General features: G+C 44.0%; 1 protein-coding gene across 1 annotated transcript in view; it reads left to right on the plus strand.

The window, feature by feature from the left end:
• The window catches only part of LOC126461835 (prolactin-releasing peptide receptor-like), a 580,944-nt gene that overhangs the window by 139,957 nt on the left and 414,638 nt on the right, over window positions 1-26,349 (plus strand). The gene's annotated exons all lie outside the window — the stretch shown is intronic.

The raw sequence follows: 26,349 nt of genomic DNA on the forward strand, positions 1-26,349 counted from the left end.
TGGTAGTTGGAGCTAGAAGCATTGGGCATTACATTTCGGGAGTCCTTTGAAATTCAATATTGTGATATACAAAGTGTCCAGAGAGTGCCGAGGATACGAGTCTTCGGGCATAACAAGTCACCAAGGAAACGTTGTGGTCGACTGTCTTTAATTAAAGATCGAGAGCAGCATGCTTTGCATAGAGAGATCAGAAAAAATATGTTGCATTACTTAATGAACACGCCCCATATTACGGATATGTTTCGGGAATTCAAATGGGAATCCCTGGATGGAAAGCGACGTTCTTTTCGAGGAACACTACTGATAAAATTTAGAGAACCGTCATTTGATGCTGACTGCAGAACGATTCTAATGCCGCCAAAGTACATTTCGCGTAATGACCTGGAAGATAAGAGAAACTGGAGATCGGAAGGAGGCATATAGACAGTGTAATTCCCTCGCTCTGTTTGAGAGTGGAACGGGAAAGCAATTGACTAAAACACATATCAAAAGAAGGTTTGCATCGCCCTGGTTCCCAGAACTCCTGAAGATAGTCGTTGACTGTGGATATTGTATAACAGACACAGTCCGTTTGACTGTTCGGAGGTGTCGCTAAAGCTTCCCAAAGATGTAAACATCCATGCATGAAGAGTGCCTATTACACAGAGGGTCCGAAAGCTGATCAGATGCAGTCATTCCACTAGGACGGAGGTACACTACTCGTGTTGTCTGCAGTTCAAAATGCCTAGACGGTCAATACCGCGGTTCGATCGCGTCCGCATTGTTATTTTGTGCCAGGATGGGCTCTCAACAAGGGAAGTGTCCAGGAGTCTCAGAGTGAACCAAAGCGATGTTGTTTGGAGGAGATACAGAGAAATGACTCGCTCACGCCACCCGAGGGCTACTACTGCATTGGATGTCGATACCTACGAATTATGCCTTAGAGGAACCCTGACAGCAACGACACCATGTTGAATGATGCTTTTCGTGCAGCCACAGGACATCGTGTTACAACTCAAACTGGCTGCATGATGCAGAACTTCACTGTCGACGTCCAAGGCGATGTCCATCTTTGCAAACCACGACACCATGCAGCGTCGTAAGGATGGATCCAACAACATGGCAAATGGACCGCTCAAGACTTGCATCATGTTCTCTTCGCCGATGAGTGTCGCATATGCCTTCAACCAGACAATCGTCGAATACGACACACTGTCCAGTGACACACTGTCCAGTGACTGCAGCAAGGTGGAGGTTCCCTGATTTTTGGGGTGGCACTATGTAGTGCCGACATATGTCTCTGATGGTCATGCAAGGCGCCTTAACGATTGTACGACACATGAATGCCATCCTCTGATAGATAGTACAGCCATTTAGGCAGCACACTGGCGAGGAATTCGTCTTCACGGACGACATTTCGCGTCCCCATCGTGCACGTCTTGTGAATGACTTCCTTCAGGATAACGACATCGCTCGACCAAAGCACGCTGCTCTCGATCTTTAATTGAAGACATTCGGCCACAGCGTTTCCTTGGTGACTTGTAATGCCCGAAAACTTGTATCCTCGGCACTCTGGTGGTCAGCATGTTCTCCAGACAAGAACCCTATCGAACTTAACTTGTGCTGAGATCGATTGAAAAGGGCTGTCTATGGACGACGTGACCCACCAACCACTCTGAGGTATCTACACCGAATCGCCGTTGAGGAGTGGGACAATCTGGACCAATAGTGCCTTGAAGAACTTGTAGATAGTATGCCACGACGAATACAGGCTTGCCACAACGCAGGAGGACGTGTTACTGGGTATTAGGGGTACTAGTGTGTACAGCAAGCTGGACGACCAACTCTGAAGGTCTCGCTGTATGGTCGTACAACATGAAATGTATGGTTTTCATGAATATTAAAGGGGGGTGGAAATGTTGTTTATTTTGGTCTGTGACCCAATTTTCTGTACAGGTTCCGGAACTCTCGGAACCGAAGTGACACAAAAGTTTTTTGATGCGCAGTGTGCATAGGCTTGCAGAGTAGAAGTAGAGGCGGATGTACATTTGTAATCGCTGGGTTCCCATTCAGACGCAGTAACGGGCATATGAAGGTTTACACATCCTACAGACAAGTGATGCATACCACGTTCCTTCCTTGGACGATTGTGACGGCAGAAACGCCATCCATCCGTGATGTTACCAGTACAAAGTAACCTTTCAGCGACGTCAGGTAGAACACTAAGAAGTAGTAGCATTAGTAGTAGTAGTAGTAGCAGTAGCAGTAGTAAAAGGAGAAGAAGAACGAGCAAAAGAGCTGTATCAGCTGATTTGAGGGACATACATCGTGGTGTCATAATGGGCATCCTGTCATCCTCTACCACTGACAATGGCAAACTCAGGACAACAGCCGACCTTCTGAAGAAACGGAGAAAGGCCAGGACAGAGACAAAGAAAGGTGAATTATTTAATGGCTTTAGTTATAAACTTAGAACCGTGTAAGTAATGAAACTTTCGGTGACGTAATTTTACCCAACGAAATTCTAGCGAAATCTGTGTATGTCTGTACTTGGGTACTCTGGAAGCCACCATACAGTGTGTGGCAGAGGTTACAAATTGTATCAAAATCGTTTACTCCATCGTGCCTGCATTCGGGGATAGTCGAACTAGAATTTTCGGGACTCCAATGTGTTTACTTTACTGCCCTAACTGTACTCTGGTTTTAATTAATCGAGATTGAAGAATTTAATGTGTTTCTTGATTCTCATTTTAACTTCAGCTGCCAGAAGTTTGAGATTAATCAATATGTAATACCGACATTATTTAATATTCTGTTTAGTTCACCGAGAATTTTAAATCGTGCTTGACATCGGAACACACTTGGCGACGTGTACGGATATTCTTTGAAATACTCTTCTTTTTTATCCTAAATCTGCTTGGTAGGTGTCCAAGATCCATTAATATTATCCCATATGGGGGGTTAGATTTTTTCAATGTTACTCGTTCACATGAAAGATGTATCTGAGGTAATAATTAGATCCTAATAAAGAAAAGTCAAAGTGATATCTGAGTTCCAACTGTAATTTTACGATGGAAAGGAAAGAATCCCCTTAAAGATATGCAGGCGGCTTAAATAATAAAAACCTACAGTGATGCAAAGCAGTTACAAGCCATCCTTGCAAAGATACACTGTGTAACCAAAAGTATCCGGACACCTGGCTGAAAATTACTTAAAAGTTCGTGGCGCCCTCCATAGGTAATACTGGAATTTAGTATGGTGTTGGCCCATACTTAGCGTTGATGACAGCTTCCATTCTCGCTGACATACTTTCAGTCAGGTGCTGGAAGGTTTCCTGGAAAATGGCAGCCCATTTTTCACGGAGTACTGCACTGAGGGGAGGTATCGATGTCGGTCGGTGAGGCCTGTGAGGAAGTCGGCGTTCCAAAACATCCCAAAGGTGTTTTATAGGAAGCAGGTCAGGGCACTGTGCAGGCCAGTCCATTACAGGGATATGATTGCACCACGGCCTTATGAACAGCATTATGAACAGGTTCTAGATCGTGTTCAAAGATGCAATCGCCATCTCCGAATTGCTCTTCAACAGTGGGAAACAAGAAGGTGCTTGAAACATCAATGTAGGCATGGGCTGTGATAGTGCCACGCAAAAGAACAAGGGATGCAAGCCCCCTCCATGAGAAACACGACCACATCATAATACCACCGCCTCCTCATTTCACTGTTGGCACTACACACGCTTTCAGAAGACGTTCACCGGAAATCCGCCGTACCCACACCCTGCTATTGTGTACCGTGATTCGTCACTCCACACAACGTTTTTCCACTGTTTAGTCGTTCAGTGTTTTCGCTTCTTACACCAAGCGAGGCGTCATTTGATATTTACCGGCGTGATTTGTGGATTTTGAGCAGCCGCTTTACCATGAAATGCAAGTTTTCTCACCTCACGCCTAATTGTCATAGTACTTGCAGTGGATCCTGATGCAGTCTGGAATTCCTGTGTGATGGTCTAGATAGATGTCTACCCATTACACTTTACGACCCTCTTCAACTGTACGCTTTTGAGCTGTACATGTCCCTTCACGTTTCCACTTCATTATCACATCGGAAACAGTGGACTTGGTGTTGTTTGGGAGTGTGGAGATCTCGTGTACAGACGTATGACACAAGTGACATCCAAGTTCGAAGTCCGTGAGTTCCGCGGGGCGCCCATTCTGCTCTCTCAATCTGTCTAACGACTACTGAGGTCGCTGATATGGAGTACCTGGCTGTAGGTGGCAGCACAAGGCACCTAATATGAAAAACGCAAGTATTTGGGGTGTCCGGATACTTTTGATCACATAGTTTAAGTCAGTTATTCCAGGTCTCAGCTAGACTTAAAACATCAATGTCATATTGAGATTTTATTACGATTTAAAAATTAATAATTAGATAAAAACATTTAATTAGACTTCACTAAAGAAAATACAAAGGTATTAACTTCGATACTCACTTAACGGTTATTTCAAGGATTTAAAAAGAAAGAAAAGAAGTAATAGGGATAGTAAGAAATAACGTTCCAAGATCGTAAGAGAATTAATCGTATTGCAGAGACAACTATCACTATATCGCTGGATTACAACGAAATTATACTGAAACGTCCCCTTAGAAAAATTATTGAATTACTGTTCTGATAAACCTCTTACATTATTTGTTTTTCAAACAGCTGAGTGAAGTGAACGTACTCAGACATTTCTGTCTTTACTTATTCTGATCAACACTAAACTGACACACAATATTTTTAGCGCAACGCAATCTGACCTTAAATAATACCTACAAAAGAATTGCCCTGACTAACATTTCACAAATCACTTTCCCCACAAAAATCTTCGTTACTCGAACTACTGCAATACAGCGAGTGCCACTACTGCCAGCTAAATAAAAGATTCTAACTACTGAAGACACTAACTACTGATAGGCATAGTCAGCAAATGAAAGATTTTGATAGAGAAGAAACAATGTATTTGCCTTAAAAGTGCTCAAAAGTTATATATATATATATATATATATATATATATATATATATATATATATATATATATATATATATATATATATATATATATCAGTTCATGACATCCAGTCTTACAAATTTACTGTCTCTGATGGACACACGTCCAGATCATCCGCTCTCAAAACTCCGCCATCTCTCCCCCCACATCCACCACTGCTGACGGCTCACCTCCAACTGCGCAACGCTACACGCTGTTAACAGCCAACTGCCCAACACTACAATAGCAAATTCCAACAATGCCACCCAGCCACAGACTGCACACAGCACAGCGAGTGATTTTCATACAGAGCGCTACGTGGCGGTAGCGTTACCAATATAAGAACCTAAACAGCCTACTTACAATACCTTTGGCTGCTACGTCCGGAATTAAGGCAATAAGAAACGATTTACTAAATTTAGCTCAACAAGGGTCTCCGACACTGAGATTTACCATAAGTTAAGTAAAGCGCTGGTCACGGTAAGTATTGTATTCCTTACGCGTTCGTAGGTGATTTTCTGTTATAACAGTGAGTGAAATCATACCTCCCGATGTCTTACTTGAAAAAGCGGAATTAAAGGTCTCCGATTATCAGAACATCGTCAGATACAACATTAACAATATCGAATGAAAAAAACCATGTCCAAGAATTGTACACGAACCAGCAATTTATTTGTCTATCACCTTGACCGCTCAACTGCCGACCTCGCTCTGACAGACACGTAGAATGGCGGGTATCATATGTACAAAATGAAAACACAAAAACATTAATAATTCGAACATTGTTAACTTTGGTTCCCAAATTATATTAATAAAAAATATTTGTTGTTAGACGATTTTCCGTCATCAACTTTGACTACGATTTTTTTTAGAAACTAGAGACTGTGTAGCAGAAGGTCGAAACAAGTGTCTCTTCACTTTCAGTATACATCATCCTTGCGAAACTTGATCCAAATCGGTTATCCACATGTCAGACCGTCCCTTTGTAAGCTTGAAGAGAAAAATTCCTATTGTTAAGTTAAACTTAGCCGATAAATCCAAAGATTACATAACAAAATCAAAAGTATAAATGAATATTGACAGATCTAGCTAAATGAGTACACGAATGTCATAAAATGATATTCCATGATCGTCGTATAAGAGGAAGAGTGTCGGAGAAATGCTGCCTCGGTTTCTTAAGAAAATGAAATAAAATAAAATAAATGAAAAAAGAAGGAAATAATGAATCTAATTGAAAGGTATAGGTATTATTTCGATTACGTCAGCTGAAAGGATGCATGTAATGAGTGAAATGACTATTCATCTGATGTTGATGTCATTTTTGGATACTAATTTCGACAATGTCAGGTAACTAATTTGGGCGTATGAATGTGTGAAAGATACTGACAATAGTGAATAAATCTTGGAGGAACTAGAAACACAAGCTTTGGTGAAGTTCTATTGTTTCATATAAGTCACATTTTATTGTTGTTTTAAGGTGGCATGATAAATATAGTGTTAAGATTATTCATAAATGAAAAAAAAAAAAACAATTACCTAAGGAGTATTTACTTAGCACATAGGAGTCAGCTCAGGTTGGGCTGAGCGATAAAATATAAAGTATGCCATAGTTGATGTCGTAAATCGTCACATTATTGTTTAAATAGCAAATGTTGTAACTGAGACGCTGAGAAATTTCCACCAGACGGCACTTGAAGAGAGTTGAGTTTGCATATCTTGCTTAGCATACTGAAGGACCGGCCATCAGATCCGAAGTCACGAATATTCGTCTGACTATTCGTCGATCTTGGAGAAACAATGACAACAGAATTATTCAATAAACAGCTGGCACAGAGATGCACCATCAAGCGTTCTTCTTTCCATCTGTCAATGAAACAGAAGTAAAGCTTGGCACATGCTAATATGACAAGTATGCTCTGCCATACATTTTATAGCGATTCGCAGTATATATGTCTATATTTTAGATGAAGATTTAGATATTTTCAATTTGTGCCTAAGCCTGCTGCTGTGTCATTGATGCTGCAATCACTTTCAGGAACAGCGCCTTTCCAGTGCACATCCCATAGCGCAGATCGACAGAGTGGTGATTACACAGAGCATAATTTTCCCATTTAGGGAAAATTATTTCTGATATGACCCATGGCAGCAGCTAGTTTCATATCTGTATGTATATGTCTTCAGATCACATCAGTTCAGTCCTTTCATACCAGCCAGAGCTGTATAAAGCGGGCATTCTTGCATAACGTATTTCAAGGTTGATACGGTCAACAAAAGAATGCAAAACAGCACGTTCCTGTCGAATGAACAGAAAAAGCTGCTCCTATATTGCGTTTCATGAAGCATTTTGCATGCAAATGGTGTTTATAAAACTGGAGTACTTACATAAACAACACTTATTTTGCATATCAGATACAACGGGTTTAGCCTTCAGATGAGTTGTGTGCAACTCCGAGACGTAGAATATTTGTTGTTTCTCTTCTTACAGTTTTATTCAACACACAGGATGTCAGGGGTAGAAGCGCAGATATTGTGTTCATTGGTACCATAATTAATATAGTGGGTGCCCAATTCAGTATATTTTGTTAACAGTCTTTCCGATAGCACATCACATAATTTACTACCTGACGTTTTCTGCCTGGTTGTAACTGCACCACAAAGAGCATCACGCCTCTCAGTATAGCCTAACCAATTTTAATCCACACGTCCACACTTCCTACACCTGACCTTCCGTCAAAGGGAAAATTAGCGTTAATGACTTCCTCTTGCCATTACTCCTACTTGCTATAATTATTATTCTGCAAATGAAGTAAATACTAATGTAACGCTGTTCAATACACTGTCCTCAGTCAACAATAAAAATACGAGGGGTGTTCAATAAGTAATGCAACAAACTTTTTCTCGTACAGTTCGGTTGAAAAAATACGGAATATGTTGTGCGATTTAGGAATATTGCTGCTTCAGCCGCTATAGTTTAACGAAGTACCAATAGGTGACGGAGCTACACGTAGCCCTCAAAATGCCATCAATGACGGAGATGCGTCCCAAGCAGAGAACTGTTTTTGAGTTTCTTCTGGAGGAAAACCAGAGCATCGCAGGTCTTCATAGGTGCTTCAGGCTAATCTACGGGGACCTGGCAGCGAACAAAAGCACGGTGAGTCGCTGGGTGAACTGTCCGTGATCATCACAATAAGGTCGCGCAAACCTGTCCGATCTCTCGCGTGTTGCCCGGCTACACAGAACTATGCAGATGAAGAAACAACTTCAAAATCTTCGCCACAATAAAAAAATTAAATAATTTCTCATCCTCCATGACAACGTAAGGCCTCACACAAGACTACACACCCGAGAGGGAGTCATAAACGTTATTTTCAACTGTTCTTCTTCATCCATCCTACAGCTCGGATCACGCGCCTTGCAGCTTCCGTCTGTTTCGCCCAATGAATGATACCCTCCGCGGGAAGCAGTACGTTGGTAATTGCGAGGTTATTAATGCAGCGGTATGTTCGCTCTGACGTCAACTAGTAGGGTGGTACCATGGGGGCACAAAGATGTTCCCGGCAAGGTGGCGTGAAGTCATCGCTTTGAACGGAGATTATGTTGGAAGTAGGGTTTTGAAGCCAAAAGAGGGGAAATAAAATGGGTGAATTGGAATCTGCTTACAGAAAAGAAACGTGTCCCGTTCTCATTTAAGGCCCCTCGTATCTACACTTGTACTCCTAACATCCTGTACAATGTAAAGAATAAAAATAAGTAGAAAACACTGGAGGAAACGTAACACGAGGCTTAAATGGATCTAGAAAAGCAATCAGGCAACGCTAAAATTGAAGACATTTCTTAGTACATAATTACTGCGTGAATCATAAATGTAGCTTGCTGATTGTTGTATATGACAATAAACTTCGCGCTAAGCGGCTTTGCGTAGATCAGAGGGCACATTAACGAAAATGAATGATTTATGCGTCCACGGAGGAGGAAATATTTAACAATGACAGTTTCGGTTGCGTACTTCTTAAGAGTAACATTAATGTGCATAAGAAATTATACTAATTGTCTAGTGGAGCCTGGTAGATGAATATCACATAGTAAGAGCTAGTTAGATCATTTTAGTCATACTCATATGTGACTATTTCTTTGAAGACTGAAGAGGAAACGTCCCACAGAAAATTAAATTTAAATGAAAGGCTCATAAATCATCACAGTAAGAAACGAATTAAGTAATATTTTAATATCCGAGGAGGATTTTATAAACAGTGGAATCTATAAGGTGTGTCACAAGAAACAGATACATAATTCATAGTTACTGATACGAAGACAAATCGTATATATAAGAGATTGCTCAGAGACGTGCAATATTTGCATTAAAAAAATTTCTAGCTGAGTCAGTTTTGATACGACCCGCAAGGTTGTTATAATGGAGTTACAACCTTCTCATTGAAGTTATGGCGACATAAATTTGACACCTAGCCCGTTCCAGATAAATGAAGAGAAACAGCAGCTCCCATATAGCGCTTTATGAAACATTTTGCTCGCAAATGGTGTTCATAAAACTGAAGTACTTACAAAAACAGTTTTTATTTTGTATATAAAATTTACACGGGACCATCTATCTAAAGGATTAATGAACAATATAAAAGACAAAACAGAAAAAGAAACAATGTTAAACTTGGTCACTTATTGATAGATTCATTTACACAATACTATGTGGATTCTAACAAAATTGCAACATTGATGAGATTCACATAGACTTACTGGAATATATCCACAGTGGCAAGTCATACAGATTAAACCCCTAATCGTTTCCAAGTAACTCGACGTAAGTAAACAAGATACGTAGGCCTCTATTAAAGAAAAGTGAAGTTTTCCATTTTATTACAGCACCACTTTTTCCTACCATTTTTTATGTGTGATTCCACTATCTATACTGTGCTTCGCTGTATATTACGTATAAATAGAATTAAACTGGGTTTTGATGAACTGATACCTACTTCCACGAAAAATCCTCTGGTTTCCAATGAGCAGTTTAATGTCTGGTAAAAAAAAATATATGTCGTGTGGCACAACGGCCTGGTGCTGGGCTTTCAACTGGACGCCACTTCGGCGACTTACATGTAATAAAATACGACGGCACCCAGTTTCCCGGAACGGTCGCCCATCCAAGTACTTGTTCGGCCCAACTTTGCTTAACCTGGGTGATTGGGCGAAAACCGGTGTTACTAATGTGGCTAATGTCTGTCGAAGTAGACAATCATTTGCTAACACACTGCTGTAAAAATGATAAGGTATCATGAATCTTTCTATCAATACGTGTAAGAGAACAGTGATGAGTTTAAAAGTAATATCTGTCTCGCAGCATACAAAAATTGTTCAGATGGCTCTGAGCACTATGAGATGTAACATCTGAGGTCATCAGTCCCCTAGAACTTTGCTTAAACCTAACTAACCTAAGGACATCACACACATCCATGCCCGAGGCAGGATTCAAACCTGAAACCGTAGCGGTCGCGCGGTTCCAGACTGAAACGCCTAGAACCGCTCGGCCACACCGACCGGCCTCGCAGCATATAAACATGTATCAAATAAAGTGGTAAACGATGTAACAGCTTCACTCTTATTTAAAAGGTACGTTCACAGTTAAGAACAATTGATAGTCTCTCGTAACTAGAAAGGCATTATCTACAACCAAAGGTTGGTACATCAACAAAACGATTCATGCATGATCACCATTCCCTAATTAGGCTTTTGTAAAATTTCTTTTAAAGAATGCCGGAAAAATCAGATTCTATGTAAAATCATTCCATCCAACGTACAGTGGATCTTCTTGGCCCTGAAGAAGAGAGTAAAAAATCTTAAATGGAAAGCTGAAATCTTGAACTGCGTTAGTAGAAAATTTTGTCGTATTACTACATGATGGTTTGATCATCGACATTGTCTCTAACAGTCTGTAACCGAGCGACCGCTACGGTCGCAGGTTCGAATCCTGCCTCGGGCATGGATGTGTGTGATGTCCTTAGGTTAGTTAGGTTTAATTAGTTCTAAGTTCTAGGCGACTGATAACCTCAGAAGTTAAGTCGCATAGTGCACAGAGCCATTTGAACCATTTTTTTGTCTCAAACGATCGGTACAAGAACGAATTCTGATTTTGATAAAACGCCAGAAAACTAGAGAAAGAAAAACTGTTCCGTTCCTGTCAAAATTTTTGCTGAGTAGCTGGAAGTATGCCTGTTACGTAGTGCAGCAACTTAACGTGGCATGGACTCAAAAGTTCGTTGGATGTCTTCTGCAGAAATGTTGAGCCATGTAACCTCAACGACAGACCATAATTGCGGAGGTATTACAGGTACAGAATTTTGTGTACGAACTGATCTCTAGTTTAGGTCCCATAAATCATCGATGGGATTAATGTAAGGCGATTTGGGTGGCCAAATCATTCGCGTGACTTGTCCAGAATTTTCTTCAAAACAATCGTGAACATCTCTGGCCCAATGAAATTGCGCACAGTCATTCTCAAAAATTCCAGGGTTGTTTAGGAGCATGAAGTCCATGAATGCACATGGTCTACTAGTAGCCGAACATAACAGTTTCCAGTCAATTATCGATTCAGTTTGACTAGACGACCCAATCCATTCCATAAAAACACAGCCCACAACAACCTGCACAGTGCCTTGTTGACAACTTAGATCCATGGCTTCATCAGGACTCCGCCACGCTCGAACCCCACTGTCAGTTCTCATCCACTGAAATCGGGATTCATCTGACCAGGCCATGGTTTTCCAGTAGTCCGGCACCACACGACGTGGTCACGAGCACAGGATACGAGCTGCAGGCGATGTCGTACTGTTAGCAAAGGCAGTCGCGTCTATCGTGTGTTGCTGTTTGCCATTAAGGCCAAATTTTGCCGCACTGTCCTAAAGAATGTTTGCCGTAGTCTCACATTAGATTCTACGGTTATTTCACAGAGCATAGATAAATGTGATGCTGTTTTTGTTATTGTGGTCTTCAGTCCTGACACTGGTTTGATGCAGCTCTCCATGCTACTCTATCCTGTGCAAGCTACTTCATCTCCCAGTACCTACTGCAACCTACATCCTTCTGAATCTGTTTAGTGTCTTCATCTCTTGGTCTCTCTCTACGATTTTTATCCTCCACGCTGCCATCCAGTACTAAATCGGTGATTCCTTGATGCCTCAGAACATGTCCTACCAACCTATTCCTTCTTCTATTCAAGTTGTGCCACAAACTTCTCTTCTCCCAAAACCTATTCAATAGCTCCTCATTAGTTATGTGATCTACCCATGTAATCTTCAGCATTCTTCTGTAGCACCACATGTCAGAAGCTTCTATTCTCTTACTGTCCCAACTATTTATCGTCCATGTTTCACTTCCATACATGGCTACACTCCGTACAAATACTTTCCGAAACGACCTCCTGACAGATAAATCTATTCTCGATGTTAGCAAATTTCTCTTGATCAGAAACGCTTTCCTTGCCATTGCCCGTCTACATTTTATATCCTCTCTACTTCGACCATCATCAGTTATTTTGCTCCCCAAATAGCAAAACTCCTTTACTACTTTAAGTGTCTCATTTCCTAATCTAATTCCTTCAGCATCACCCGACTTAATTCGACTACATTCCATTATCCTCGTTTTGCTTTTGTTGATGTTCATCTTATATCCTCCTTTCAAGACACTATTCATTCCGTTCAACTGCTCTTCCAAGTCCTTTGCTGAAAATGTGATGCAATGCGCATAAAAAGACCTAAATTCCCATCACTTAAGTGCACGGGCGGCGGTGAATCAGCAGAATCTGCCATAAGTTTCAAGTATCCGGAGTAGTTTAAGATAAATTGAAGAGAAACCATTTCCCAGACCGATATCTACCGGATGAACTTTTTTTATTACATTTTTGGCTGGTTTGAATTTCCCGCTGTGACTTCATCTGTGTGGGGATGTTTGTATCATAGTATCACTTACACTCAACGATTTTAACCAGAACTTGTTATAACGCCCTATATGAAACGCTTTGATTCTATCTTAATGTGTCAGAACTAGGTTACGAAAGAAATTGCTTACAAAATCCTTGTTCGTGTAATTTCTTAGTATTATTAATGAATCATGGACACCTACCAAGCAGATTTAAAATAAAAAAGAAGAGTATTTCAAAGAATATGTGTACACGTCGTCAAGTCTGTTCCAAGATCAGGCGTGAACTCAACAAGATACTAAGTAATGTCGGTATTACGTATTGGTTAATATCAAAGTTCTGGCAGCCGAAGTTAAAATGTGACCAAGAAACACAGTAAATTCTTCAGTCTCCATGGTACAATTAGGACAGTAAAGTGTACACTTTGGAGTCCCGAAAATTGTACTTCGACCATGCTGTCCTCGAATGTAGGAACGATGGAGTAAACGATTTTGGTACTATTTGTAACCTCTGTCACATACTGTAGGGTGATTTCCTGACTACACGAGAACAGACACATACAAACTTTGCTACAATTTCATTGGGTAATATTATGGCATAGAAAATTTCCTTTCATGCACGGTTCTAAGTTTGTAGCTGTCTTCAGTTAATCGAAGGACGGAACGTCGTATGCATCACCTGTCTGTGGGTCGTGAAAACCTTCACCTGCACGTTACTGCTATTGAATGGCTGCTTTATGATGTTTCCTGAGCGCGTCGTTTACGACTCTATATCCGCATCTACATCTACTCTGTAAGCCACCACATGGTGGGTACCACTACTAGCCAGGTTCTTTCCCGTTCCACTCTCAAACAGGGCGAAGGAATTACGAGTGTCTACATGTCTCCGTACGATCGCCAATTTCCCTTGTCTTCCAAGTCATTACGCGAAATATACTTTGACGTCATTAGAATTGTTCTGCAGTCAGCATTAACAGACGCTTCTCTAAATTTTCTCAATAGTGTTCCTCGAAAAGAGAGCCGCCTTTCATCCAACGGTTCCCATTTGATTTTCTGAAGCATTGCAGTGAGACATCTTTACTCTGACAATTTAGGTTGAAAAATGCGCAATTTTTTGTGGGATATAGTGGAATATTCCCACTTCAGCTCACACAATTTCATGCAGTTAGACAGGAGGCTGCGCTGTACGTAGCCCTCCAAACGGTATCTATAACGGATGTGCCTTCTAGACAGAGAGCTGTCATTGATTTTCTTTTTTGCCGGAATTTCAGAACATCGCAGACATTTGTACGCGTTTGTAGAAAGTCTACTGAGACTGGCATTGCAAAAAAGCATGATGAGTCGTTGGGCGAGGCGTCCACCTTTTGGGGTACATCAAGATAGGTGCTTGCTGCTTCCTTTGTACGTAAGACCATAACACAAATGAAGCAGTATCTGGGCGGAATATCTTGCGCACTACGAGCCTCATCTCGACAATTTTTGACAGCCATTGTCACAGATGATGAAACATGGTTTCATGGAAATAACACGGCAATCCATGGAGTGGCCCCACACCACCTCTCCTACGAAGAAAAAGCACAAAGCCCCACCTTCAGCCGGTAAAGTCATGCCGGCAGTCTCCTGGGACTTTGCAGGGGTCATTGTACACTCCTGGAAATTGAAATAAGAACACCGTGAATTCATTGTCCCAGGAAGGGGAAACTTTATTGACACATTCCTGGGGTCAGATACATCACATGATCACACTGACAGAACCACAGGCACAGAGACACAGGCAACAGAGCATGCACAATGTCGGCACTAGTACAGTGTATATCCACCTTTCGCAGCAATGCAGGCTGCTATTCTCCCATGGAGACGATCGTAGAGATGCTGGATGTAGTCCTGTGGAACGGCTTGCCATGCCATTTCCACCTGGCGCCTCAGTTGGACCAGCGTTCGTGCTGGACGTGCAGACCGCGTGAGACGACGCTTCATCCAGTCCCAAACATGCTCAATGGGGGACAGATCCGGAGATCTTGCTGGCCAGGGTAGTTGACTTACACCTTCTAGAGCACGTTGGGTGGCACGAGATACATGCGGACGTGCATTGTCCTGTTGGAACAGCAAGTTCCCTTGCCGGTCTAGGAATGGTAGAACATGGGTTCGATGACGGTTTGGATGTACCGTGCACTATTCAGTGTCCCCTCGACGATCACCAGTGGTGTACGGCCAGGTAGGAGATCGCTCCCACACCATGATGCCGGGTGTTGGCCCTGTGTGCCTCGGTCGTATGCAGTCCTGATTGTGGCGCTCACCTGCACGGCGCCAAACACGCATACGACCATCATTGGCACCAAGGCAGAAGCGACTCTCATCGCTGAAGACGACACGTCTCCATTCGTCCCTCCATTCACGCCTGTCGCGACACCTCTGGAGGCGGGCTGCACGATGTTGGGGCGTCAGCGGAAGACGGCCTAACGGTGTGCGGGACCGTAGCCCAGCTTCATGGAGACGGTTGCGAATGGTCCTCGCCGATACCCCAGGAGCAACAGTGTCCCTAATTTGCTGGGAAGTGGCGGTGCGGTCCCCTACGGCACTGCGTAGGATCCTACGGTCTTGGCGTGCATCCGTGCGTCGCTGCGGTCCGGTCCCAGGTCGACGGGCACGTGCACCTTCCGCCGACCACTGGCGACAACATCGATGTACTGTGGAGACCTCACGCCCCACGTGTTGAGCAATTCGGCGGTACGTCCACCCGGCCTCCCGCATGCCCACTATACGCCCTCGCTTAAAGTCCGTCAACTGCACATACGGTTCACGTCCACGCTGTCGCGGCATGCTACCAGTGTTAAAGACTGCGATGGAGCTCCGTATGCCACGGCAAACTGGCTGACACTGACGGCGGCGGTGCACAAATGCTGCGCAGCTAGCGCCATTCGACGGCCAACACCGCGGTTCCTGGTGTGTCCGCTGTGCCGTGCGTGTGATCATTGCTTGTACAGCCCTCTCGCAGTGTCCGGAGCAAGTATGGTGGGTCTGACACACCGGTGTCAATGTGTTCTTTTTTCCATTTCCAGGAGTGTATTTTATACCCGCCCTCATAGCGCAACGATGGACATCGATGCGTATTGTGCTACCATTAGGAAACTGAAGAAACGGCTTTAGTACGTTTGTGTTCACAAAAGTGCAAACTATATTTCTCCATAACAAGGCAGTGCTTCATACAAGTCTGCACACCCGAGAGGAGCCCACTAAACGTCGTTGAAATTTTCTTCCTCATCCAGGCTATAGCCTGGATCTCACATCTGCCGACTTCCATCTGTTTGGCCCAGTGAGGGGTGCACTACGAGGAAAGAGTACGGGGGATTATTGGGAGGTTATTGATGTTGCAAAACACTGGCTCAGACGTCGACCAGTATAGTGGTGAAATTGAATTAAATGCTCGTGTGGCATTGTTGGCCAGGAGGCCCCATCTAGGGAAGTTTGGCCCCCGGGTTGCAAGTCTTATTTCAGGAGACGCCACATTGGGCGAAATGCGTGTCGTTGATGACCATGAAACGATGATGAGGACAACACAACAATCAGTCCACGAGCGGAGAATATTTCCAACACGGTCGGGAATCTTACCCGAGCCCGTTGCATGGTACGCAAACGCGTTACCACTCAGTCGTACAGGCAGACAGTAGAGTTGTACCATGCGGGAATACATGTCCTCCCAGTACGGTGAATTGAATGGAGATGTTGAAAAATAGGATTTTGAAGGCAAAAGAGGTTACGGGAGAGGGGAAGGGGGTTAATACCGTGTACCGTACCGGAATTCTGAATAAAACCAACCTGCTTATAGAAAAAAACCGGCTTCATTACTTAGTGAACGCCCACCGATCCTGCTAGTTGATGGAACCTACTTGTAACAAATCTAGCAGCCTGCCTCTCAGTTGCTTCCTTCAGTCCTCCCCGGTGGGGACCCAAATACTCGTGTAGTATTAAAAAACGGGTCGCATTAGTGTTATATGAGCGGTCTCCTCTACAGATGAATCAGCTTTTCCAAATTTATCGCCTGCCGCAGTGGCTGAGCGGTTCTAGGCGCTTTAGTCTGGAACCGCGCAACCGCTACGGTGGCACGTTAGAATCCTGCCTCGGCCATGGATGTGTGTGGTGCTCTTAGGTTAGTTAGGTATAAGTAGTTCTAAGTTCTAGAGGACTGATGACCTCAGATGTTAAGTCCCATAGTGCTCAGAGCCATTTGAACCATCTGAACCAAATTTATCCCAATAAACGTAAATCGACCATCCGCCATCCCTATTACAATCTTCACGTGCTCGTTCTATTTCACATCGATTGGCAACGTTGCGCTTGGGTATTTAATCGGCGTGACTTTGTCAAGCAACACAAAGCTAATGCTGCACTCGAATATTATGGGATTGTTTTTCCTACTCATCTGCATTAACGTACACTTCTCAACATTTGGAAGTATCTGCCATTCCAACCAACTGGAAATTTTTCTAAATCATCTTGTATGCTCCCGCAGTCGCTCAACAACGACACATTCCGTACATCAAAGCATCATCTGCAAACAACCACAGATGGCTGCTCACCCTGCTCGTCAAATCATTTACGTACACAGAGCGGTCCGTCACATCTTCCTGAAGCATTCCGGTCTCTGATGAACCCTAGCCGTCGAGGACGATAATTTCCTTTTAAATTATAGATTGTAGCAATCAGACGTCCTTTTTAAATTTTATTATGCAGATTTAGATTTCGGCTAGAAGCTAGCCATTCTCAAAATGCTATTATACAATGAACTGTGGGTGAAGCCCGATCAACAGAGACTTACATGCTTTGAGCGAAAATAATAGTGCACTGAGAATGGCTAGCTTCCAGCCGAAATCTAGATATGCATAGTAAAATTTAAAAAGGACGACTGATTGCTGCAATCTATAATTTACAAGTTAATATAACAGTCGCTGAGTGCAACCGCTTTCCGATTGGAAGGTCACCTGATAATGGTTTCCATTTCGTAAGAAGTATTCGAGCCACTCACACACCTGGGAATCTATTCCGCATCCTCGTACTTTTGTTAAAAATCTGCAGTGGGACAAACATTTTTCGAAAATTTGGAAATATGAAATCGGCCTTTTGCCTCTAATCAATAGCCCGCAGCATATGCGAAAAAGGGCAAGCAAAATCAGTCCGTCATTTCCCTAAGAAAGCGTGATAATCGGTGGAAAAAAAAAAACCACATCCGAGCAGGCCAGTGTGCCAGACAAACAGTCCATCAGTCCATTATAGCACTTAAGATATCTGCTGCAAGAAAGCGAATTGAAGTTTATAAGATCAACGTTTTCACACTCCATACGATATTCGTGTTTCACTTTTCCACATTCAGGGGCTGGACAAAAATAAGGGAACACCAAAAACACAAGCGATTACCACGCCTAGTACGTTGGCATTCAAAACAGCTTCCAGTCTTCCCGGAATGGATAGCTACATACAGGTTCTGTATGTTTCACAAGGGTTTCTTATAGCATTCTTCCTAAGATACAGTGGTAAGAGCAGTTAACGATGATGGAGAAATATAGCGATCACGCACACTTCTGTCCCATTTCCTGCTTATCGAATTTCATTTGTGTTGTGTTGTTAGTGACAGGGTTCGTGGCAGCTACATTTAGTTCTGTACTGCTTTTTCTCAGCTTTGGTTCCCTTATTTATCTTAAAAATCCTCTTCTATGATCTTGTGTCAGGAACTCTGCACACACACTTTTGGCCGGATTGTGACTTAGAGAACGGCGTCTCTCCGGTGTCTCCTTCTGTCACGAACTATCAACGAACACTTCCGTCTGCATTGCGACGTAGCGAATGACGCTTCTCCATATTCCCTATATTGCGGTATAAATCTTCGATACTTTACCGCTTGAAATTCCAAAGATTTCGGCTACCTTGATTATGGAAACACCCACCAAAAGAGCACCAAATATTTGAGCACGTTCCAATTCACTTAGATTCGACGAATACACTCACAGCTATACAGATCACTGTTCTCACTACGACTGACATTTGCAACGCATTGATGACATCGTACAGGTGTCGTTCATGGTGAAATACAACAGCACAACATACAGGTTTGTCTAGCACCTGCATTTATGTTCAAGCGTTCTCGCGGAGTTTCCATTTTTTTTTCTTCTGGTAAACCTTCCGGAATGTAAGGTCGTGGTCCATGAAACTCTTCAGCTTCTAACGTTTCGTCCAGAGCTGCGCTGGACATCTTCAGAGGGGTGTTTCTCCTCCGGCAAGACTCACCGGAGGAGAAACACCCCTCTGAAGACGTCCAGCACAGCTCTGGACGAAACGTTAGGAGCTGAAGAGTTTCATGGACCACGACCTTACATCCCGGAAGGTTTACCAGAAGATATGTCATCCGGTCGTGAAAGCTTTCATTTCATATTTTTGTCTAATCCCTGTTGTTCAGTCCGCAGCTCGTGGTCGTGCGGTAGCGTTCTCGCTTCCCACGCCCGGGTTCCCGGGTTCGATTCCCGGCGGGGTCAGGGATTTTCTCTGCCTCGTGAAGCCTGGGTGTTGTGTGCTGTCCTTAGAATAGTTCGGTTTAAGTAGTTCTAAGTTCTAGGGGACTGATGACCATAGATGTTAAGTCCCATAGTGCTCAGAGCCATTTGAACCTGTTGTTCATTATGTTTCACCTCCAGCTCTTTGTTTACTACTAAAAGTGTGAGGTACAGGATAGTAGTTAAAGGTATCACTTCAATTATCACTTTGTTTGTAGATCGATTCACCCTTGCATAGAAAACTTTCTTGCTTTAGGCCTCTGCGGTAAATTATGGTGTAGGGTGAGGCTAACCCATTCCCAAATTCTGTGAAATTAATTTCGACCATAAATTGGTCCTCGAATGTCCCACAGCAGTGGTTACCACCCAATAAGGAGAGAAATTCATGTGCCTGAATAAAATTGCTCGCTTGTTGAACTCAGTAGCCGTATATGTGCAGTGGCTGCCTCTTTCGGTAACTGGAGCCAAGAGCGTCTCTCTCTATCATTTAGATATGAATCTCAATGTTCGTGAAACTTGTTTGATCACTTTTTGCCCTGCGCTCTACAGAAACCTTGTATAAACGAGATCACGTCAAGATCTTGGGATGATTTCAGCTCCAACCAGTCACGGTAACTTTTATCATAAATTAGGACTACAATATTAAAATATTGACGAAGGAGACCAACTTTCTAGATGTTGACTACCTAAAAAGTAACTGAGGTGGAGGAGCTGTATTTACTCCACTTACAGTAATTTCTTGGTCAAAATATACACTCATGGAAATGGAAAAAAGAACACATTGACACCGGTGTGTCAGACCCACCATACTTGCTCCGGACACTGCGAGAGGGCTGTACAAGCAATGATCACACGCACGGCACAGCGGACACACCAGGAACCGCGGTGTTGGCCGTCGAATGGCGCTAGCTGCGCAGCATTTGTGCACCGCCGCCGTCAGTGTCAGCCAGTTTGTCGTGGCATACGGAGCTCCATCGCAGTCTTTAACACTGGTAGCATGCCGCGACAGCGTGGACGTGAACCGTATGTGCAGTTGACGGACTTTGAGCGAGGGCGTATAGTGGGCATGCGGGAGGCCGGGTGGACGTACCGCCGAATTGCTCAACACGTGGGGCGTGAGGTCTCCACAGTACATCGATGTTGTCGCCAGTGGTCGGCGGAAGGTGCACGTGCCCGTCGACCTGGGACCAGACCGCAGCGACGCACGGATGCACGCCAAGACCGTAGGATCCTACGCAGTGCCGTAGGGGACCGCACCGCCACTTCCCAGCAAATTAGGGACACTGTTGCTCCTGGGGTATCGGCGAGGACCATTCGCAACCGTCTCCATGAAGCTGGGCTACGGTCCCGCACACCGTTAGGCCGTCTTCCGCTCACGCCCCAACATCGTGCAGCCCGCCTCCAGTGGTGTCGCGACAGGCGTGACTGGAGGGACGAATGGAGACGTGTCGTCTTCAGCGATGAGAGTCGCTTCTGCCTTGGTGCCAATGATGGTCGTATGCGTGTTTGGCGCCGTGCAGGTGAGCGCCACAATCAGGACTGCATACGACCGAGGCACACGGGGCCAACACCCGGCATCATGGTGTGGGGAGCGATCTCCTACACTGGCCGTACACCACTGGTGATCGTCGAGGGGACACTGAATAGTGCACGGTACATCCAAACCGTCATCGAACCCATCGTTCTACCATTCCTAGACCGGCAAGGGAACTTGCTGTTCCAACAGGACAATGCACGTCCGCATGTATCCCGTGCCACCCAACGTGCTCTAGAAGGTGTAAGTCAACTACCCTGGCCAGCAAGATCTCCGGATCTGTCCCCCATTGAGCATGTTTGGAACTGGATGAAGCGTCGTCTCACGCGGTCTGCACGTCCAGCACGAACGCTGGTCCAACTGAGGCGCCAGGTGGAAATGGCATGGCAAGCCGTTCCACAGGACTACATCCAGCATCTCTACGATCGTCTCCATGGGAGAATAGCAGCCTGCATTGCTGCGAAAGGTGAATATACACTGTACTAGTGCCGACATTGTGCATGCTCTGTTGCCTGTGTCTATGTGCCTGTGGTTCTGTCAGTGTGATCATGTGATGTATCTGACCCCAGGAATGTGTCAATAAAGTTTCCCCTTCCTGGGACAATGAATTCACGGTGTTCTTATTTCAATTTCCAGGAGTGTACTTTATGTCAGCTCGAAAAACGACCAAGGACGTTGGAGTAATTCAGTTTCGTTTTACTCGATGTAGTCCTGCTTCCCTGGAAGGAGGACACGATAAAACGCCGATCGATCAATGCAACATTAGAGACGAAAGGAAAAAGAAACGGAAGAGTGCAAAGCTGTACATCTCAACTACGTCTGCTGTGCTAACCTCTTCATCCCAAAGTAGCACTTGTACCACACGAACCCAATTAGTTGTTAGATGTACACAATCGCTCTTTTCCCCTAGAATTGTTATCCTCTAGTGCCATGGAATTTATGTTCTGATTTCTTAAATCACGTACTATCGTCCTGTCTCTTGTTCTCCTAAGTGCTTCCCATATGGTTCTTTCTCGGCCGAGGCTGTACAGAAATTCGTCGTTTCTTATCGAGTCACCGGTTTGTCAACATGCTTCTATAGCACTACATATCATACATTTCCTTTCTCTTCTTTTCCCGTGCCCTCACAGTCCACAGCTCCCGTGCACGCATTTATGTACTGGAAAAGTACGTTCTGTAGGCGCCCTGGTGGTCTGGTGGACTGAATGGCCGAGCGGTGACCTCTCCAGTTGTCAGGATGCTAGGAAATGGCTGTAGAAGCCTCAGAAACGCCAAACATTATTCATTCATAACAACTTTAATCCTGCCGAGTACAATGTGGCTTGTTGATATCAACGACCTTCCCCGAGTCCTCGCTGACTCGTAGCGATGACACCAGATCCGGCCGCGCAGTCTTGCTAGCGCAGCGCCGCGTGCTGTGACGTAGCGGAGGAATGTCCTTACTTCGGCCGCGCGTGGCTGGCGGCGTCCGGCTGGCGGACAGCGGCTCGGCAGCGGACAGCAAGCCGCTGCGCGTAGAGGCTCTGGGTTGGAGTCCCGGTGCTGTTGGCACGAGAGACGTTCTCGTAGTCCGGAGTGTACTCTATCCCACCCCGTCTTCTTCCCTGCTCCTCTTGGTGGCTCGTCCGCAGTGTACGGGCGGAACGGGCTGCAGTCCCCCAGCGTCGTCGGCTCACCCGGTTGTGACAGCGGATGCACAGGGTCTAGGCCCCACACGATCTCGACGACGGCTCACCGATGTGGTCAGCATTGGTGGCGAGCGAGTCTGCCGCGATGTCTGCTAATCCTGGGTTGATGATTGACAGCGGAAGCAAGCAGAGAGGACCAGAGCTGGTACTGTCCCCTCACGTCTGCTGCTGGATGGGCCGCCCTTATTGCAACACCTCCTTAATAAAGATCAACATAACGATTACCGAGCTGAGCGCTACACAGCGTCCCAGTACACATCTAACTGCAAGTCTGAGTGCGAGTGCGAGTGCCTTGTTGCTATCAAAGCTGGCGTATTTAAAGGAAGCACGAGCGACGTCCTGACGTCATGCTCGTTTGTAATGACAGCATTCGTTCCACTTATACTGCTGATTCATCTGTCGTACTCGCCCCTTAGGTGTTCTTGCGACAGAGTTACGTGTTATTGCGGCAGACTTACGCGAAGTTGTGAAATGCAGTACAGCTGACGCTATAACTCTGTCTTGCACTCTACGAAAGTCTCCGTCTAACACAAACCCGCGTGCTAAGCAATTCTCTCTCGCCTGTTGTGTGTAACCAGGCCATTGCCCCTGCCTGACGACACATTCCATACATGTGCAATCCTCCTACCTCTTGGCTAACGTACTGCGTCTGGCTTTCGGCATAGGCAAAGAAACTTCGACAATATTCCACGTTTCCAACTCTTTACTATTCTGCGACACTACACATCACCCTCCTTTAAGAAAATTCGTCCCGAATTTGATAATTCTGAACTTACTGGTTGTGCACGTCATACTTCCTTATACTCTACAGGTGTCTTACAATTACTCCTTCAACACTGTCAAACAAATCTTATCCGTTATTAATCTATTTACACCTAATACTGATTCCAATCGTATCATTGGTTATCTATTTATAGTACGTTCCACTATTCCTGATCCATCCCATAGGTATTTGATGTACGGTTGTTATTTCAGAACGAGACATCTTTTTCCGTATACAAAAGTAAGTTGCACAAATAAACATTAGAACTAAGATTATGCTAGTCGTCGACACACCAAATGTAATTGTGTTTTGCTTACGTTTCTCCCGATATTGCTGCACGTGCTGCAGTAGTTGATTAACTGAGATCTGCTCTTTTTCTGAGATAATCAGGCTATCTAAAGATTGTAGCAATGTGGGATCCAAGGACAAGTTAATAAACTTTAGGTTCTGGCGAGACAATATGTGTGGAGGTTCCTTTGGAGGCTGTACAGAAATTCGTCGTTTCTTATCGAGTCACCGGTTTTTCAACATACTTCTATAGCACTACATATCATACGTTTCGTTTCTCTTCTTTTCCCGTGTCCCCACAGTCCACAGCTCCAGTCCACGCATTTTGTACCGGTAAAGTACGTTCTTATAAATTTTTTCCCCTAATTAAGACCTATGTTTGAAACTAATCGACATCCGTTGGTCAAAAATGTTCTATTTGCAAAACCTCCTTGTTTCGTGCGACAGGCAGAACGATTTCTTAAGTTTATCTGCTTACTAGCAGTTTTAGTTTTAAGTTTATCGCTAATCATTTTTGCTTGTCCTCTTTACTTTAGTCTTCCTTCAGTTTTCTGTCAATCGATAATATGTACCCAGCACACTGTCGATTCCACTCAACAGGTCTTGTAACTGACAGTAGCAGACTTCGTTTGGTCAGTAACCTCCTCTTTGTAGGTGCGCTGCAGTCTGGAACCGCAAGACCGCTACGGTCGCAGGTTCGAATCCTGCCTCGGGCATGGATGTTTGTGATGTCCTTAGGTTAGTTAGGTTTAACTAGTTCTAAGTTCTCGGGGACTAATGACCTCAGCAGTTGAGTCCCATAGTGCTCAGAGCCATTTGAACCATTTGTAGGTGCGGAAAAACAGTACCATCACATGTTTGATTCGTTGGGCCTTTTCCACATATAAATTGGGTTCACTGAACTTGTATTATGCCAAGACAGGTAGAGAAAGAGATACAGTCCATTAACCTTGGCGGCCAGGAACTATCAGGAATTTGGGTGTAGCTCTGCGTATTAGCATATATAATATGTCTAAACAAGATTTAGTCTAACATGTGAAATTATTCTACATTTCATTTGTTAGATCATGGCTTCAAATTCAGAAAAGAAATTAGTACCAATTCCCATCCTTTTTATCACAAACTTTAGTTGCTGTGGTCCGTGTCCAGAGGAATGGTATCTCGAACGTGCCCACCTTTAAAGAGGTTAGGTTTTACATTATATGTTTCGGCAGGTTAAGATTTCCCACCTCAGTCTCGTCGAACGGTGTGTTTCTGCTCCCTGTCTGCATGAACGCGACTAAAAATCGCTCTACAGCTCTCTAGTCGCTGGCCTAAAGTAACACATCGAAGTTGTTAGAGAAAGTTCGCTAGTTCATTTTGGGAAATTAAACTGGCCATAACCTCACTTTAAGAACCAGTCGAGCATTCGTCTTAACTGATTTATAGACAAAATGAAGATGGTTAGCGGGAAAGAAAACCAGACTCACTTCTTTCGAATACGAATTGACATTCTTATCCATTGTACCCGATGGGAAAAAAGTCTTTCTGTCTACGCCAGCCACGCCGCAGAGATTGGATAGTCGCGAGAGAGCCGTTTCCACTGCACATTATTCCCGGCTGACTAGGATGAAAGGTTGCTCTTTGCTGTGTGGGTGTCTCGAACGAGGTGACCTTTATAGATCGAGTTATATTTACGGGCCACACACGCCGCTGCGGAGACGCATAGAATACGGGAATCGATGGCAGCTTCTTCTTTATCCTGTTGCTCGTATAGGCCCCGTGTCGTAGCTCTTGCATATTGTTTCTTCATGGCTCAGTTAGACTGTCACATTCCCTTCTCATTAATGGCCGAGCAATGGTCTGCGAAAGGTCTTTATGTGAAATATAGCGCTATTGTCTGCTCTTCATCGTTTGGAACCTATCTTGCGCAATACCTTACAAATTTTGTGAAATGCATTACATGTATCCAAAGTGATTTCAGTACAGCAGAAACTGTGAGTATTTAATCACAGAAAACAGGAATTGTCGGCAGGTTTCTGAGTTATTATTGATACTAACTTTATGGGCATAACGATGTGGTCCATGGCATAATTCTATGCATAATGTTGCTTCTTCTAATGCTGGAGACATCATCAGAAGCACAAAAAAGGACAAAAAGAAGAGCGGCTGAAATTAGACAAGTAGTTCGCCTTAGTACTATATAAAATGAAGAGTGTGAACTGTTGTCCACTACAGGCTGCATAACATATGTCGGTGCGACTCCGCGATTTTAGGCAGCGGGCTGACGACATCACGAAACGACCACTGCGTTAACACATGATGATGTCTCTAGCATTCGAAGACAAAACATTATGCACGGAATTATGCCTTGGACTACAGCCTTCAGGCCATGAAACAAATATCAGCAATGACGCAAATTCCGGCCTTTAGATGCTGCATTATGTGATTCAGTATTCTCAGCAATAACGAGAATGATTAATTAGAAATTCAAGCAGTATATCTTTCATGAAACACAGCGTAAAAATTAGTTATTTACCAGCTCACTAAACCTGTCTCACGCAAGTTTCTTGGGTTACATCTGTTTGATGTTGTAGAGTAGTTGAGGAGAACCAGTACATTATGA

This window comes from Schistocerca serialis, chromosome 1 (genome assembly GCF_023864345.2).
Source record: "Schistocerca serialis cubense isolate TAMUIC-IGC-003099 chromosome 1, iqSchSeri2.2, whole genome shotgun sequence".
NCBI classification, from domain to species: Eukaryota; Metazoa; Arthropoda; class Insecta; order Orthoptera; family Acrididae; genus Schistocerca; species Schistocerca serialis.